At 27.3% G+C, this 12,057-nt stretch overlaps 1 protein-coding gene across 1 annotated transcript in view; it reads left to right on the top strand.

Moving 5' to 3' along the window:
• Positions 1-1,239: 1,239 nt before the first annotated feature.
• The window catches only part of LOC113365921 (calcium-binding protein E63-1-like), a 397,148-nt gene continuing 386,330 nt past the window's right edge, over positions 1,240-12,057 (top strand). The window contains exon 1 of the mRNA XM_026607467.1: positions 1,240-1,258. The gene's annotated coding sequence lies outside the window, so the exon portion shown is untranslated. The remainder of the gene's footprint in view (positions 1,259-12,057) is intronic.

Raw genomic sequence — 12,057 nt, 5'->3', positions numbered from 1 at the left:
TTAAGTCAAATTGCTGAAACTTCTCGTACTGTAATTCAATTTTTTGAATTTGTGATTCAAAACTTCTTTAGGCGGACTAGAGTGTAAATCTGTAAAACTGCAACGGAAGAGCGTTACTCTCGAGTGGAGTGCCAATGATTCGTCATCTTCGCACTCGATGAGATCATTTCTATACGGGTCGATTGTGATTGGTCGTCGTGTCGCGTGAGTATGATTGCTTTGATTGTATGCGTATACGTAGTATGTCCCCGCGCCGCATATAGTGAAAATAATAGACAAATGAAAAATCTGTAAATAATGAACATGGAAATAGCATGAAAAATGTTTCAAAAATTTTGCAGAACGTCGAATTTTCAATAAAAAATGACACGAATTCTCACTTTTAATTCATTTGTCGCTAAGTTATACCTAATTTTTTTTTTAATTTTCAAAATTTTTTCAACTCTATTTCCATACGAAATTTGATTGAATTGCGATTTATCTAAAAGTTAATATTAAGAGCTAAAACTTTCAGAGAGTTGTTTTTTATCAATTTGAAACCATTTGAGTCCTTGGAAGCAAGGAAATTCGAAAATGCCGATATTAAGGACTACCCTAATATATATATATATATATATATATTACCATTTTCATTTAATCTACTAAAGTATTGTCTTCCAAGAAAAATCTTGGCTGACAACTTAAGTGCTGTACTTTCTAAGATAATCTCATACACACACGATTTAATTAAGAAGCTTCAATGGAACTTCTAACTTTTAAATTATTTTTTATAAAGGTTCATTTAAGAAAACCAATATTTACTCAGATGGCATTCGAGGACAAACTTCGTGCATTATGTCTGGAGTTTGATAAAAACGAAATAACAGTTGTTATTATGACAGTTTTAGAAATTATCTATGCACTTTATACATATTTTATCAGAAATAAAGTAATCTAATAAAAAATTGCTAATAAAAATCGAATAAAAATTCAAACTAACGCAATTAGAAAAGAATTATTGTAAAATAGTAAGCATTATTATGGAATGTCTTTATAAGAAACAACGTTTTACTAGTTTGATATGAAAATTACATGAAAGTATATTTTAATTAGTATGTTATAAACGCATTTTGTGTAAGAAAGTAACTGTTCTTATTTCAAATATGTTTAGGACTTAAATATTATTGGAGCTGTTCAGTAAAATATTTTTTTCATCTATTTTCAGATGCTGACCTACAAATTTCCACAAACAAAAGTAACACAGTGATTTAAAATCAAGGTAAGGATAAAAAACAATTTAAAATATATAAATTAAATTAATTTGTTTATAAATATGTGTATGATTATTTTGGATACGAATTTTTACGATAATTTAATTAATACGAATCAACCGATTAGACTGATTCAAAAAACGATGCGATTTTTATTGATCTGATAATTAGTTTTTGATAAAGTGCCAGATAAAGGTCCAGGTGTTTGGGTAAAGTGCTTAAAATGAAGTTTTAGAGAAAAGGAACATCCGATTTGAATGATTCAAAAATACTTGACTTGTGTTGACAGAATGTAAATTGATTACCTTTTTGCGAACGGTCCAGCGGTTTTGGAGATGTAGAAAAAAATCAAGATTGTTGTTCAAATGATCTCTATAATCATTATCATTGATTTATATATAATTATAATTGATGCTAAATAAATGTATAGGTAAACAGGTAAGAAAGTTAGAAAAATGGAGTAGGCGCGTAAGCAGTTTGGTAGAACAGCTCCATAAACAGGTGAAATGGTAGACAGATAAAGTCGTAGAATGATGGACCGATATAAAGGTAGGCTAATAAACTGATAGACAGTAAGGCAGGTAGACAGGTATATTGGCATAGAGTTGGACAGGTAGCCAGGTAGATGGAAATAAATATAGACAGGTAGATCATATATAAATAAACGGAAAAATATACCTAATACTATTTATATCAAAAAGTTCATGCAACTTGTCACAAAGCAAAATACCATTTATTACTACTACTAACTAGTTTTATCAGTAATTTGGTGGAAGTAAAAATTCATCAAAAATGTTCATGCTACTAATCAAGAGAAGTTTTTTTTTTCTCCGCAATTATTTCATACATTTCGAAATCGATTCGATCCGATCTTACAAAAACCTGGCCATTGATAACCAGGTTAATAATGAGCGTCATTATTAATTATTCTGTAAACGAATCATTAACATAAACATGATAATTATGCTAATTATGGCTTGCTGCTAATTGCAATTTATTTCTCTATTTTTGTGGCAGCGATGGATCTAAAAAATGGTAATCCGTAGACATCAATTGCTGAATAGAAATATTAACAAACAAATTTAGACACTCAATAAAAATAGAAATTTTATAACAACTAGTGGGCCGCATGGCATCGTGCCTTAAGGCAAATCGCTGGAACTTCCCGTACCAAAAAATTATTTTTTAAAGATTAACGTTTTTGAAAATAAAATTACTTTGAAAAATTAGATTTTTGAGAAACTATAAATCTTAAAAAAAAATATTTTTTTGAGAAAAAAATGTTTTCTCTATTTTGAAATATTTTGGAAGTTCTGAACTTTTTTTCAAAGCGATCGTAATGCTTTAACTGCATAGAGACAAAATATGGAAGCGCGTATGCGCCACGTAACCGTCAACGGATAAACACTGGTACGGAACCCGTAGGAATGTAAACAAAATTTATACTTATTAAAATCTATATAAAATATCTGATAATTTTAGGTGCATATGTCTAATGATCATTTTTGACCGCCAAATGGCATTTTTTTTCACTTTTATCATTAGATCTCCGAAACCGCTAGACCTGCCTTCATGAAAATTTGATCAATTCTTCATTTTGTCAAATGATTTTTGAATTATTAAAATCGGACACTCCGTACTCTTAAAAATAGAGTTACCGTTTGTGGCACTTTTTGCACCGTACCTTCGAAACGGGTAGACCTGCCTATGCCAAAAACTAATCAGCACGTCTCCTTATCAACAGCTATCGAATGTTTTTTAAAGAATTACTTGAACCGTGTTCCCGAAATTGTCGACGAAAATTTGTGTCCGCACACACACACACATACATCCATATTTTCTAAGGTATGCCAAAATCTTCAGAAACCTCTGAAGCGTAAAGATTCAATGAAAAAAACTTTCATTTTAAATATTTTGCGATTACTGTAACTTACCCTACGGAAAGTTAAAAATATTTGCATACCTTTACGTTTCAAAACTTCCTGAACAATTTGGAATACCTTTGAAAAAATGAATGTGTGTGTATGTATGTATGTATGTATGGATACAGTTTTTCGTCTATGTTTTCGAGAGAACGTATCAAACGATTTTAATGATTCAAAACACATTCAATTTTTTTTTTGGTACATATTACAACAAAATAAACGTCTTATACGAACATTTATATAAAAACGATGATATAAGGTGTAAAAAAAAATATGATATGTATAGAAGAAAAAAAACAATTGATATTGAGATAGAGATTCTTTGGCATATTGCTTTGATTAAGAAAATATTAGCAATTAACCAAATTTAATCCATTTGTTATTCATATTAACTATTTATATTTAGCTGTGTTAGATCTATAAATTACTTATGGATTAATTTATGTGCTTTTAGAGCGTTCAGTTTTTTTAGTTTAAAATAATGAGAGGTATTTTAGCATATACAAAGTTAATGTTATTAAAAACTTATGTTATTAGAAGATATTTTTATAAATTTTGTCAAACTGAGTTTTATATTGAGTAATTTTTTTTAACGTAACGGTTATGAAATAATACATTCTTAAGTACCTAAACTTTGATATACTAACTACGTCATCTTGTCAACTATATAAAATAAAGCACCTGAGTTTAAAAAAACCTCTATAAGTATTCAAAACTGCTATTTGTAGTTGAAAACTTCTTCGATACCGCAAACTCGGGCTCACATATCGATTTATGCAGTATTAATATGTACACAAAACTTTAAAAATGTATATAGGTAGTTAGAGTATGCTCTTATAACTTGAAAAATTACTTCAAGTTTAAAACTTGTGTAAAAGTTGTAAATCATAATCAGTTTTGCTGCTACGCAAATAAAATAAAAATTATTTTTTGTAATTCGTTTAAAGCTAATATTTATCAAAGGTAAGTGTATAAAAAGCTGATATTAAAATTCAAAGCACAAAGATTGCAAAAAATAAAGGTTTTCAAAAGGAATATATGATATTTCAGTTGTAATTGAAAAGAAAATTGTTGGACAGATTTTCATTTAGATATATATTATGTTCAAGTTGCTTTATAAATACGTTTTATAAAGAAGTGAAGGATGTATATCTGAATACCGCAAATAAAAATATGATATGATTTATGAAATATCGCAAATGTTATTTCTCTTTATTAAATATATAATTGGAAAAAGTAATCAGCGACGTGATTAAAAGAACGAGAAGTATATATGATTTTTACAAAATAATTTTGTATATTTTAATATGCAGATACTTGAGTTCATTTGTCTCGGAAAAAATGTATTAATTTCATTGTGGAGAATTTTCTCTATCTTTACTAGTGAAACGGATTTTTGTAGAAGCGACTGGCATCAGTGCTTTCTGATATCACGACGACAAAAGTGATAAAAATTATAAATCTGAGTCAAAAATTTTAGTTAAGATTTTTTTATCTTTAATGATAAATATAAAACAAAAATGTTTACATATCGTGTGTACAAAATTGTGTATATAAAAATGTATTTATCTAATGTCAAAATAAAAGCAATAAGAAACATTAAAAAAGTTGAAAAAATGCCTGGACAAAAAAATTGTATATTGGTATTTATAAGAATAATCATTCCATTTTTTTACTTCAAACAGCCATCAAAACTACTCTTGTGTTCTTTAAACTGTGATATAATTGCTATAACCTGTCATTATTAGAAGGTAACCCAGTGTTTGTCCTTTTCCTTTATAATGAAACTTTGACTTGATACTTTTAATAGAGATCTGATATACATACTTCAGCTATGCCCTGAAAGGCTCTTTTCACCTGGAAACGTATTTGGTCTGTGTTTTGAGGTGAAAGGAGATATTACTACTACTTGATATCAGGCGGTATTCAGCGAGGTTGCAAGGTCAAAGTTCTATTCACTTAATTCTCTTTATTTGTTTAAGTCGAAATAAATCTGTAAATTTATTAAAATTGATGGAATATTTACATATTAGCGTTTTTTGTTATGTTACTAATATTTGTTAGGTTATAACTTATTCAGATATTTAAGAAAAGGAAAACTACAGATACAGAAGTCAGTGTAATGTATTTTAAACTTTGAGTACATTTAAATAATGCAAGTTTGCTAGATTTTTTAGAAACATAGTTTCTATGACCTGTCTCTTGAAAAATTTAGTCAATTATTTACTACGTCAATAAAAGTAAATTGCTCCGTATCTTCCAGACGGCGGAACCTGCCTTTTGTAAAAACTAATCATTATGTTTGTTGAAGAATTGTGAAGCCGAAGTAAATTATTTCAACTTATAATGGAAAAAATTATAAGTTTATCCAATGATATTTGGCGCCCCATTAATCCTTTTAGGATAAATTTGAATTTTCAAAAAGTTGAAAAATGAGTTTACATTTTGCTCAAAATAAATATATGCATAATGAATATTTTATATGCGTTTAAAAGCTCGTATATGAACTTTGTCATTTTAATTCATCACTATCACAGCATCATTTTTAAACTTATATTAAAATCAATACAGAATTTCAAATAAAAAAGTAGCTTTGAATATATAATGAAAGCACTTTGAACAGCAAAGCATAGTTTAATTACACTATGTAGATAATATTTAAGCTTAACGAGAGTATAATAAAAATAAACTATTATGTAAAGTATATGTTATCAAGCATAACATGGAGGAAAGTGTTTTAATACATCATAATATTACAGTAGAATTATGAAACATTACAGTACGAAAATATATTTAAATTTTCAAATAAAAAAGCAAACCACTATTGAAAAGCATTTCATGAAATTCTTATTCGGTGGTAAAATTGCAAGTTCCAGGTTCGACAACCATCTCGGGCAGCTTGATGTCAAGCAATAGTGATTTCAGATATTTACTTGAGAATAATAATTTTAAATATTACAATAAGTTAAAAAAAAGTTTTGGGAAGTCTTGCTGCAGTATACTTCTCATCGGCATTAGGTGAACAAAATCTAGTAAAAAATCTTATCAGATAGATAAGGGTTCACCATTTGGTTGTAGTCGAATAACCACTAAATTTAAAGAATCACATAACAACAATTCATATAGAACATAAATATAGAAGCCAATTCTCGGATAAAATAGCAATGTTTATTTAACAGTTCGTTACTACCAACTCATACGAAGATAGAGCTGTAACATAGCATTACTATAACATTTCTATTTTATTCGACAACTGGTCCCATAGTTTACATTGCCGAACAAATAAAATAATTTGAAGCAATAATAGCTTGAAGATCAGCATACAAAATTTTTTAAACCTCCAAATCAAATTTTAAAATTTATTGATTTATGAAAACAATGATTAAATGTCCTCGTAACATGGACATATTGTAGTTCAAAATAATGATAAAAAATTGAAAACATAAGTTGATTAATAAAAATCTAATATCAATTTATCACATTTATAGCGTAATTTTTATAAATTATCAAAACCATAGGCATTCAATGAAAACAACAATCAAAAACTGACAATAAATTTTATAGTCATATATTTACTTTAAAAGTGCTAAAAATCACATACACAAAGTCCAGACATTTAACATCACAATCGTCACGTATTTGCTAAATTTTGTTTATTTAGAAAATTTAGCATACGAATTAAATATTTTATGACAAAAATAACACAATAATCGCTTGAATAAAAATATAGAAATTTGTAATATTAATACCCATGCAGTGTGTATTATTATACATATTTGGTTTACGGCAAGGCAATTAATTCGTATTGTTTTACAGTCAATTCATAGTCATGCGATAATCTGAGCCGTTGCAGGAACACGCATTTATTAATAATTAACACGCCAGTTTAAAAACCACATTTATATTAGTAGAGAGGCTAGAGGAAAATATTCACTCTAGGTTCTCGATGTAGTCGATCTGTATATAATAATTAAAAAACCATTCGATATAGAAATAATATAGAAATAATTTTCTAATCAATAAATTTTTAATTTATTTTATTATTTTCAAGGAACAGGGTGAAATATTCTTCTGACTCGGGCATTTTTCATTAGATCAATAAGTAAATAAATAAGTAAATCTAAATATAATACAAGAAAATATATTCATATTAATATGTAATATTCCAAAATGAAATTTTATACAACTGAAACGTTATGTGCATAGTAATTTTGACGCGACTGTTAAGTAAAATATAAAGATATAGGGGGAAGTCCCCTAGTGGCGGACACCTAAGGTTATTTATAAATAAATCAAAAAATATTTTACGAAACGTTTATCACATTATGATTTATGTTAAATAACAAAGTTAGAAATCAAACTAAATTAACAAAACCGCAATCTTTGCTAAAAAAATAATTAATACTTTATAATTATTAGTAAACTTTGGTATTAAAAAATATGATTTTAAACAGTGGTACCTAGTACCGGACGTTTCAAAACAATCTGCATTGATCACATATGTAGCCATCTCCACACTCTGGAATGTCTGTTCATATGTTTTTTACGAATATTCTTAGATATTGCGAAAAAAGTCACTATTCATCCGCCATTTTGGCTGCACCACACCGATGCTCTCAGCTGGTGCATTCACCAAAAGCTTTTCATTCTTTGACTAGGAAATACGAAAAATGGGGGTATGTAGTGACCGTTAGTACGCATACTGAACAAAATTAAATAGTTAGAATAAATTACGTAAATTCTCACAAGAAATATCAATAGGTTTATTGTCCGGCACTAAGGCACGACTTAGTGTCCGGTGCTAAGGGACAGACATTTTCGTTCATTTGATGGCACCTACTAAAAACGGTTAAAAGATCTAATAATATTCTACCATTTTAGGGATAACAATCAAATACAACTTTTATCTTTGCATACCACTCAGATGTAAATGCCTAAATATGCTAGAATTACTTCCATTGATATTTAGGTGACGCCGTGATTTTGCGCCTAAAACAGGAAAGGGTTGCTCTCGCCGTGGCCGTGTGCGTCACAGGCAATGCTTGGCGCGTGATCCTGTACCTGTGTGTCCTTATGCCCCTTTCACTTGTATTTTGAAATGAAAAGATTTATACTCGCTTAAATAATACGTGCTAAATTGAGTGTCCGGTGCTTGGTGCTATCCGGCGTTACGGGACTTTTCCCTACGGATGGCCTATCTCTATATGAATCTACAGATTTGCTTAGTAAAATTGATAAATAATTATACAAGAATTTTTGGAAAACAATGAAGAGTGATCTAAATATTTTTGTTACTGCATACCGGTTTTTATTCTAGTAAATAATAAATCAAATTTTTTGTAAACATTTACCTGATAGAAATATCATACATGACAAAAACCATGAGTACTCAAAGCCATTAGTATGTGCATTTATTTCATTTAATTAATAGCATTTTATATTTCAAAATATTAAACTTTTCAGGAAACTATTTTGCCTTATGCTGCGTGATTTTTGCATGAAACATCAATAGTGAATAGAAATATTGTATTCGAACTGACATTTCTTTGCACAAAATTATAAAATATTTTAGTTAACATATTTCAAATAATTTAATTGAACTTTTAACTCGCCATTTTAAATTAGAAAGTCGAAGGTAATTGATGAATTAGTTAATATTGAATTTATTTTTAATTAAGTTTTAAATTATTCAATAACTAAACTGATGACTAAAATAATTTGACGAGTGTGTATATATAAATAACTAAACTATAACAAAATTAAATTATTCGACGAGAAAAAATTTATTCTCGCACTATAAAATTCTGTTTGCCATTTATAAAATGTGATGATTGAGTGAATTTATTTCACTAAATCAAATATATTTTATCATTTAAATATGTTCAAATAAACAAATATTTTGATTGAATTTTATTTATGAATGACGAATTTCATAATTTTTAATTTAAATTTATGATATTGAATGCATTTTAAAACATTGGCACGTTCCTGAATTGTGATGAAGCTTATATTCCCATTTGGAAAGGATTATTACATTATCTATTCTATGAAAGGGACAAATATTAAATGATATTACATAATTATAATTAGATAGTTTTAATTTTACTGCACATAGCTGATTGGCGTATATATAAAGAAATAGATAAATAAATGAATAAATAAATAATGCAAATGTTCAGCACTAAATTTATCGATGTTTTATATTAACCTCAAACTTTGCGGTAATGTTTTAATTGTGTAAAATGTAATGCATAACATAGCTCTAAGATCTTTGCAATGATGATATTTCAATCAATTTTAATAATTAAATATACTCGTATATGTTTAATGTTATTTATTCCAAGGTTTGCGGCGTGGCTTGGACAAATATTGTAATTTGTAATTCCTCTGTACTTTGTGTACAAAATGTTTAGAAATACTTGAAAATTAAAAGAATTGCAATAGTTGGTCATATTGTAATGATTTATGCAACATAGCTGAATATTTATAAATCACTCATAAATTATTATATTAATTTGATCAATTATTTTCACATATCGTAATGTTGATGAAACTTCTCGTAGCTATTCAATTATTTTCTATTCTTAATCAAATTTATACTTATTAGCTCACACACTAAATATTTCTGACAAAAAAACACAAACCGGTGTGATTTACAAGAAGTGAAACCAGTGTCATAAAATTGCGTGTTTAATAAAGAAATAATTTGCGACGATTTAAATTTATCCAGATGTACATATGTAAATCGAAATTAATCTCATACCATGTTGGAAAATTTCCAAAGTAATTTATGCAAGTACAAAAAGCAATAATTTACCTGTTCAATAATTGAAAAAATATGCAACATTTTTCTGCTCAATGATTTTTAAATATAAATATTGGCATAACAATTAAGTAATTTTCATTAAAATTATGGGGAAAAAGCAATAAGCGACTAATAATTTTAGATACTCGGGAATAATTAGCTTGCATTTTATTTAGAACAAATCTGCATAGGTATGCCATTTAAATGCTAGAATATTTTATTTGAACGCTATTATTTTAAATTTTACCTTTTTTAATGTGAAACGGCGATATTTATAATTGCTTATCATAATATATTGTTAAGTTAAATAATTCAAACAATAGCAAAATTTATGATCACTTTTATACAATAATTGTATCTTCATAATATTAACAAAATTGATATTTTAACTACTTTGAACAATTGATATTGTTTTAAAAATAATAAATGATATAGGAGGATCAAGAGAAAGCTACTAATAAATTGTTTATTGAGAGGTAAGAAAATGGATTAGCAATCACCAGTTCTGAGTACGACACCCGTTTCGGCCAGTTTGTATCAAGCAGTAATGATCAGATTTGAACTCTTACATTATAAATCTAAAATAACATTTCAAGTGAAAATAGCATTTTGGGATATTGCTGCAATATACATTCTTGCCACAAACTGGCTTGTGGCTATGTTCTTGACTAAAACTGGCCAAATCGGTTCAGCCGTATTCGAGTTTTAGCATACCTAACAAATATTGAGCTCCATTTATAAATAAATAATATATATATATATATATATATATATATATATATATATTCATCCGCAAACAATTTCTAGATACTATGGATGTATTTTATAATCATCTGGATATCGCATATTTTTAGTGAATATCAGTGAAACAATCAATTGAAAAATAATTATGCATATCAATGAATTATAGAAGAATAATTCATATTCATTAATTAACATTTATATCAGGTTAGTAAGATGTATAAATGATACCAGTTTTTTAATCTAAAATAAATTTTCCTTTATTTTCCCAGAGCTAATTATATTTTTGCAAGATTTATTTGTCGACAGATAATTTAACGTTTATTTTCAAATAGTACACCTTCAGACAAACAAACTTACGATCTCACGATAAGAACCTTGATTTGATACATCCGCGAAAATAAACACATTAAATTCGTGTTAATTCAAAACATAATAAATAATTCGTGCAAGGTTTACAAGAAAATGTTGAAAATCAAATAAATTCGAGACTTTATTACGCAAATAGCAGAGCGCAGAATGTAACTTAATTTATCGTGCAACAAGTGTGCAATGTGCAATGTGCAAATTTACATATGTTCCAATTTAATTGGTGCATAGCAAATGCGTTTAAAACGATTTCGCGAACCCAATTAAATTAGTTATCAGGCACGTAAAATGCGATAAAAGTTTCTTAATTGTGAGATAATGATGAATTATCTGATCATTATCGAAGTACCTGATTCGGTAGTAATGTATTTAATTATTTTGTGATTTGACAAATGTAATGAGTAGATTGTATCAGTTATTGCTCTAATTTTATAAAACATCTAATATGCACACGTTTTACTTGATTATTTATTACCATATCAAAACCTTATTGGCAATTAATTTTATATTTTGTATACTCATCACAACGAATGCTTTTTCGATTACCAATATTTAGATTTATGACATTTGGTTATTGGTTTAATAAAAAAAATTAAACACTAATAAATGTGTGTATATTGTTTGAATTAGAATAATTTGCGATAATCAATCTTAGATATTTTCAAACTTTATTTAAAAAACAAACATTATTATGAATTTTAGTTTTATATTTAATGGATTGTAAGGTCACGCAACAAACTCTAAATATAATAAGATTATATATTTTACGGTTTTGAACATTGTTCTAATTATATTTTTTATCTAACTTTTATGTCAACTATTATTCTAAAGCTTAAATTATTTGGTTTAAACCATAGTATAATATTTTTTTGATTATTGTAAAATGTATATCATTAAAAAAAATAGACAAAATTTTTTTTTCTGTTTATTTATATTTGTTTATTTAGTTAATATATATATATATATA

Source organism: Ctenocephalides felis, unplaced genomic scaffold (genome assembly GCF_003426905.1).
Source record: "Ctenocephalides felis isolate EL2017-DRISC unplaced genomic scaffold, ASM342690v1 CF-g0.4_SCAFFOLD_01170, whole genome shotgun sequence".
Taxonomy (NCBI): domain Eukaryota; kingdom Metazoa; phylum Arthropoda; class Insecta; order Siphonaptera; family Pulicidae; genus Ctenocephalides; species Ctenocephalides felis.
The sequence above is the reverse complement of the archived record's forward strand: the minus strand, read 5'-3'. Positions and strand labels throughout refer to the sequence as shown.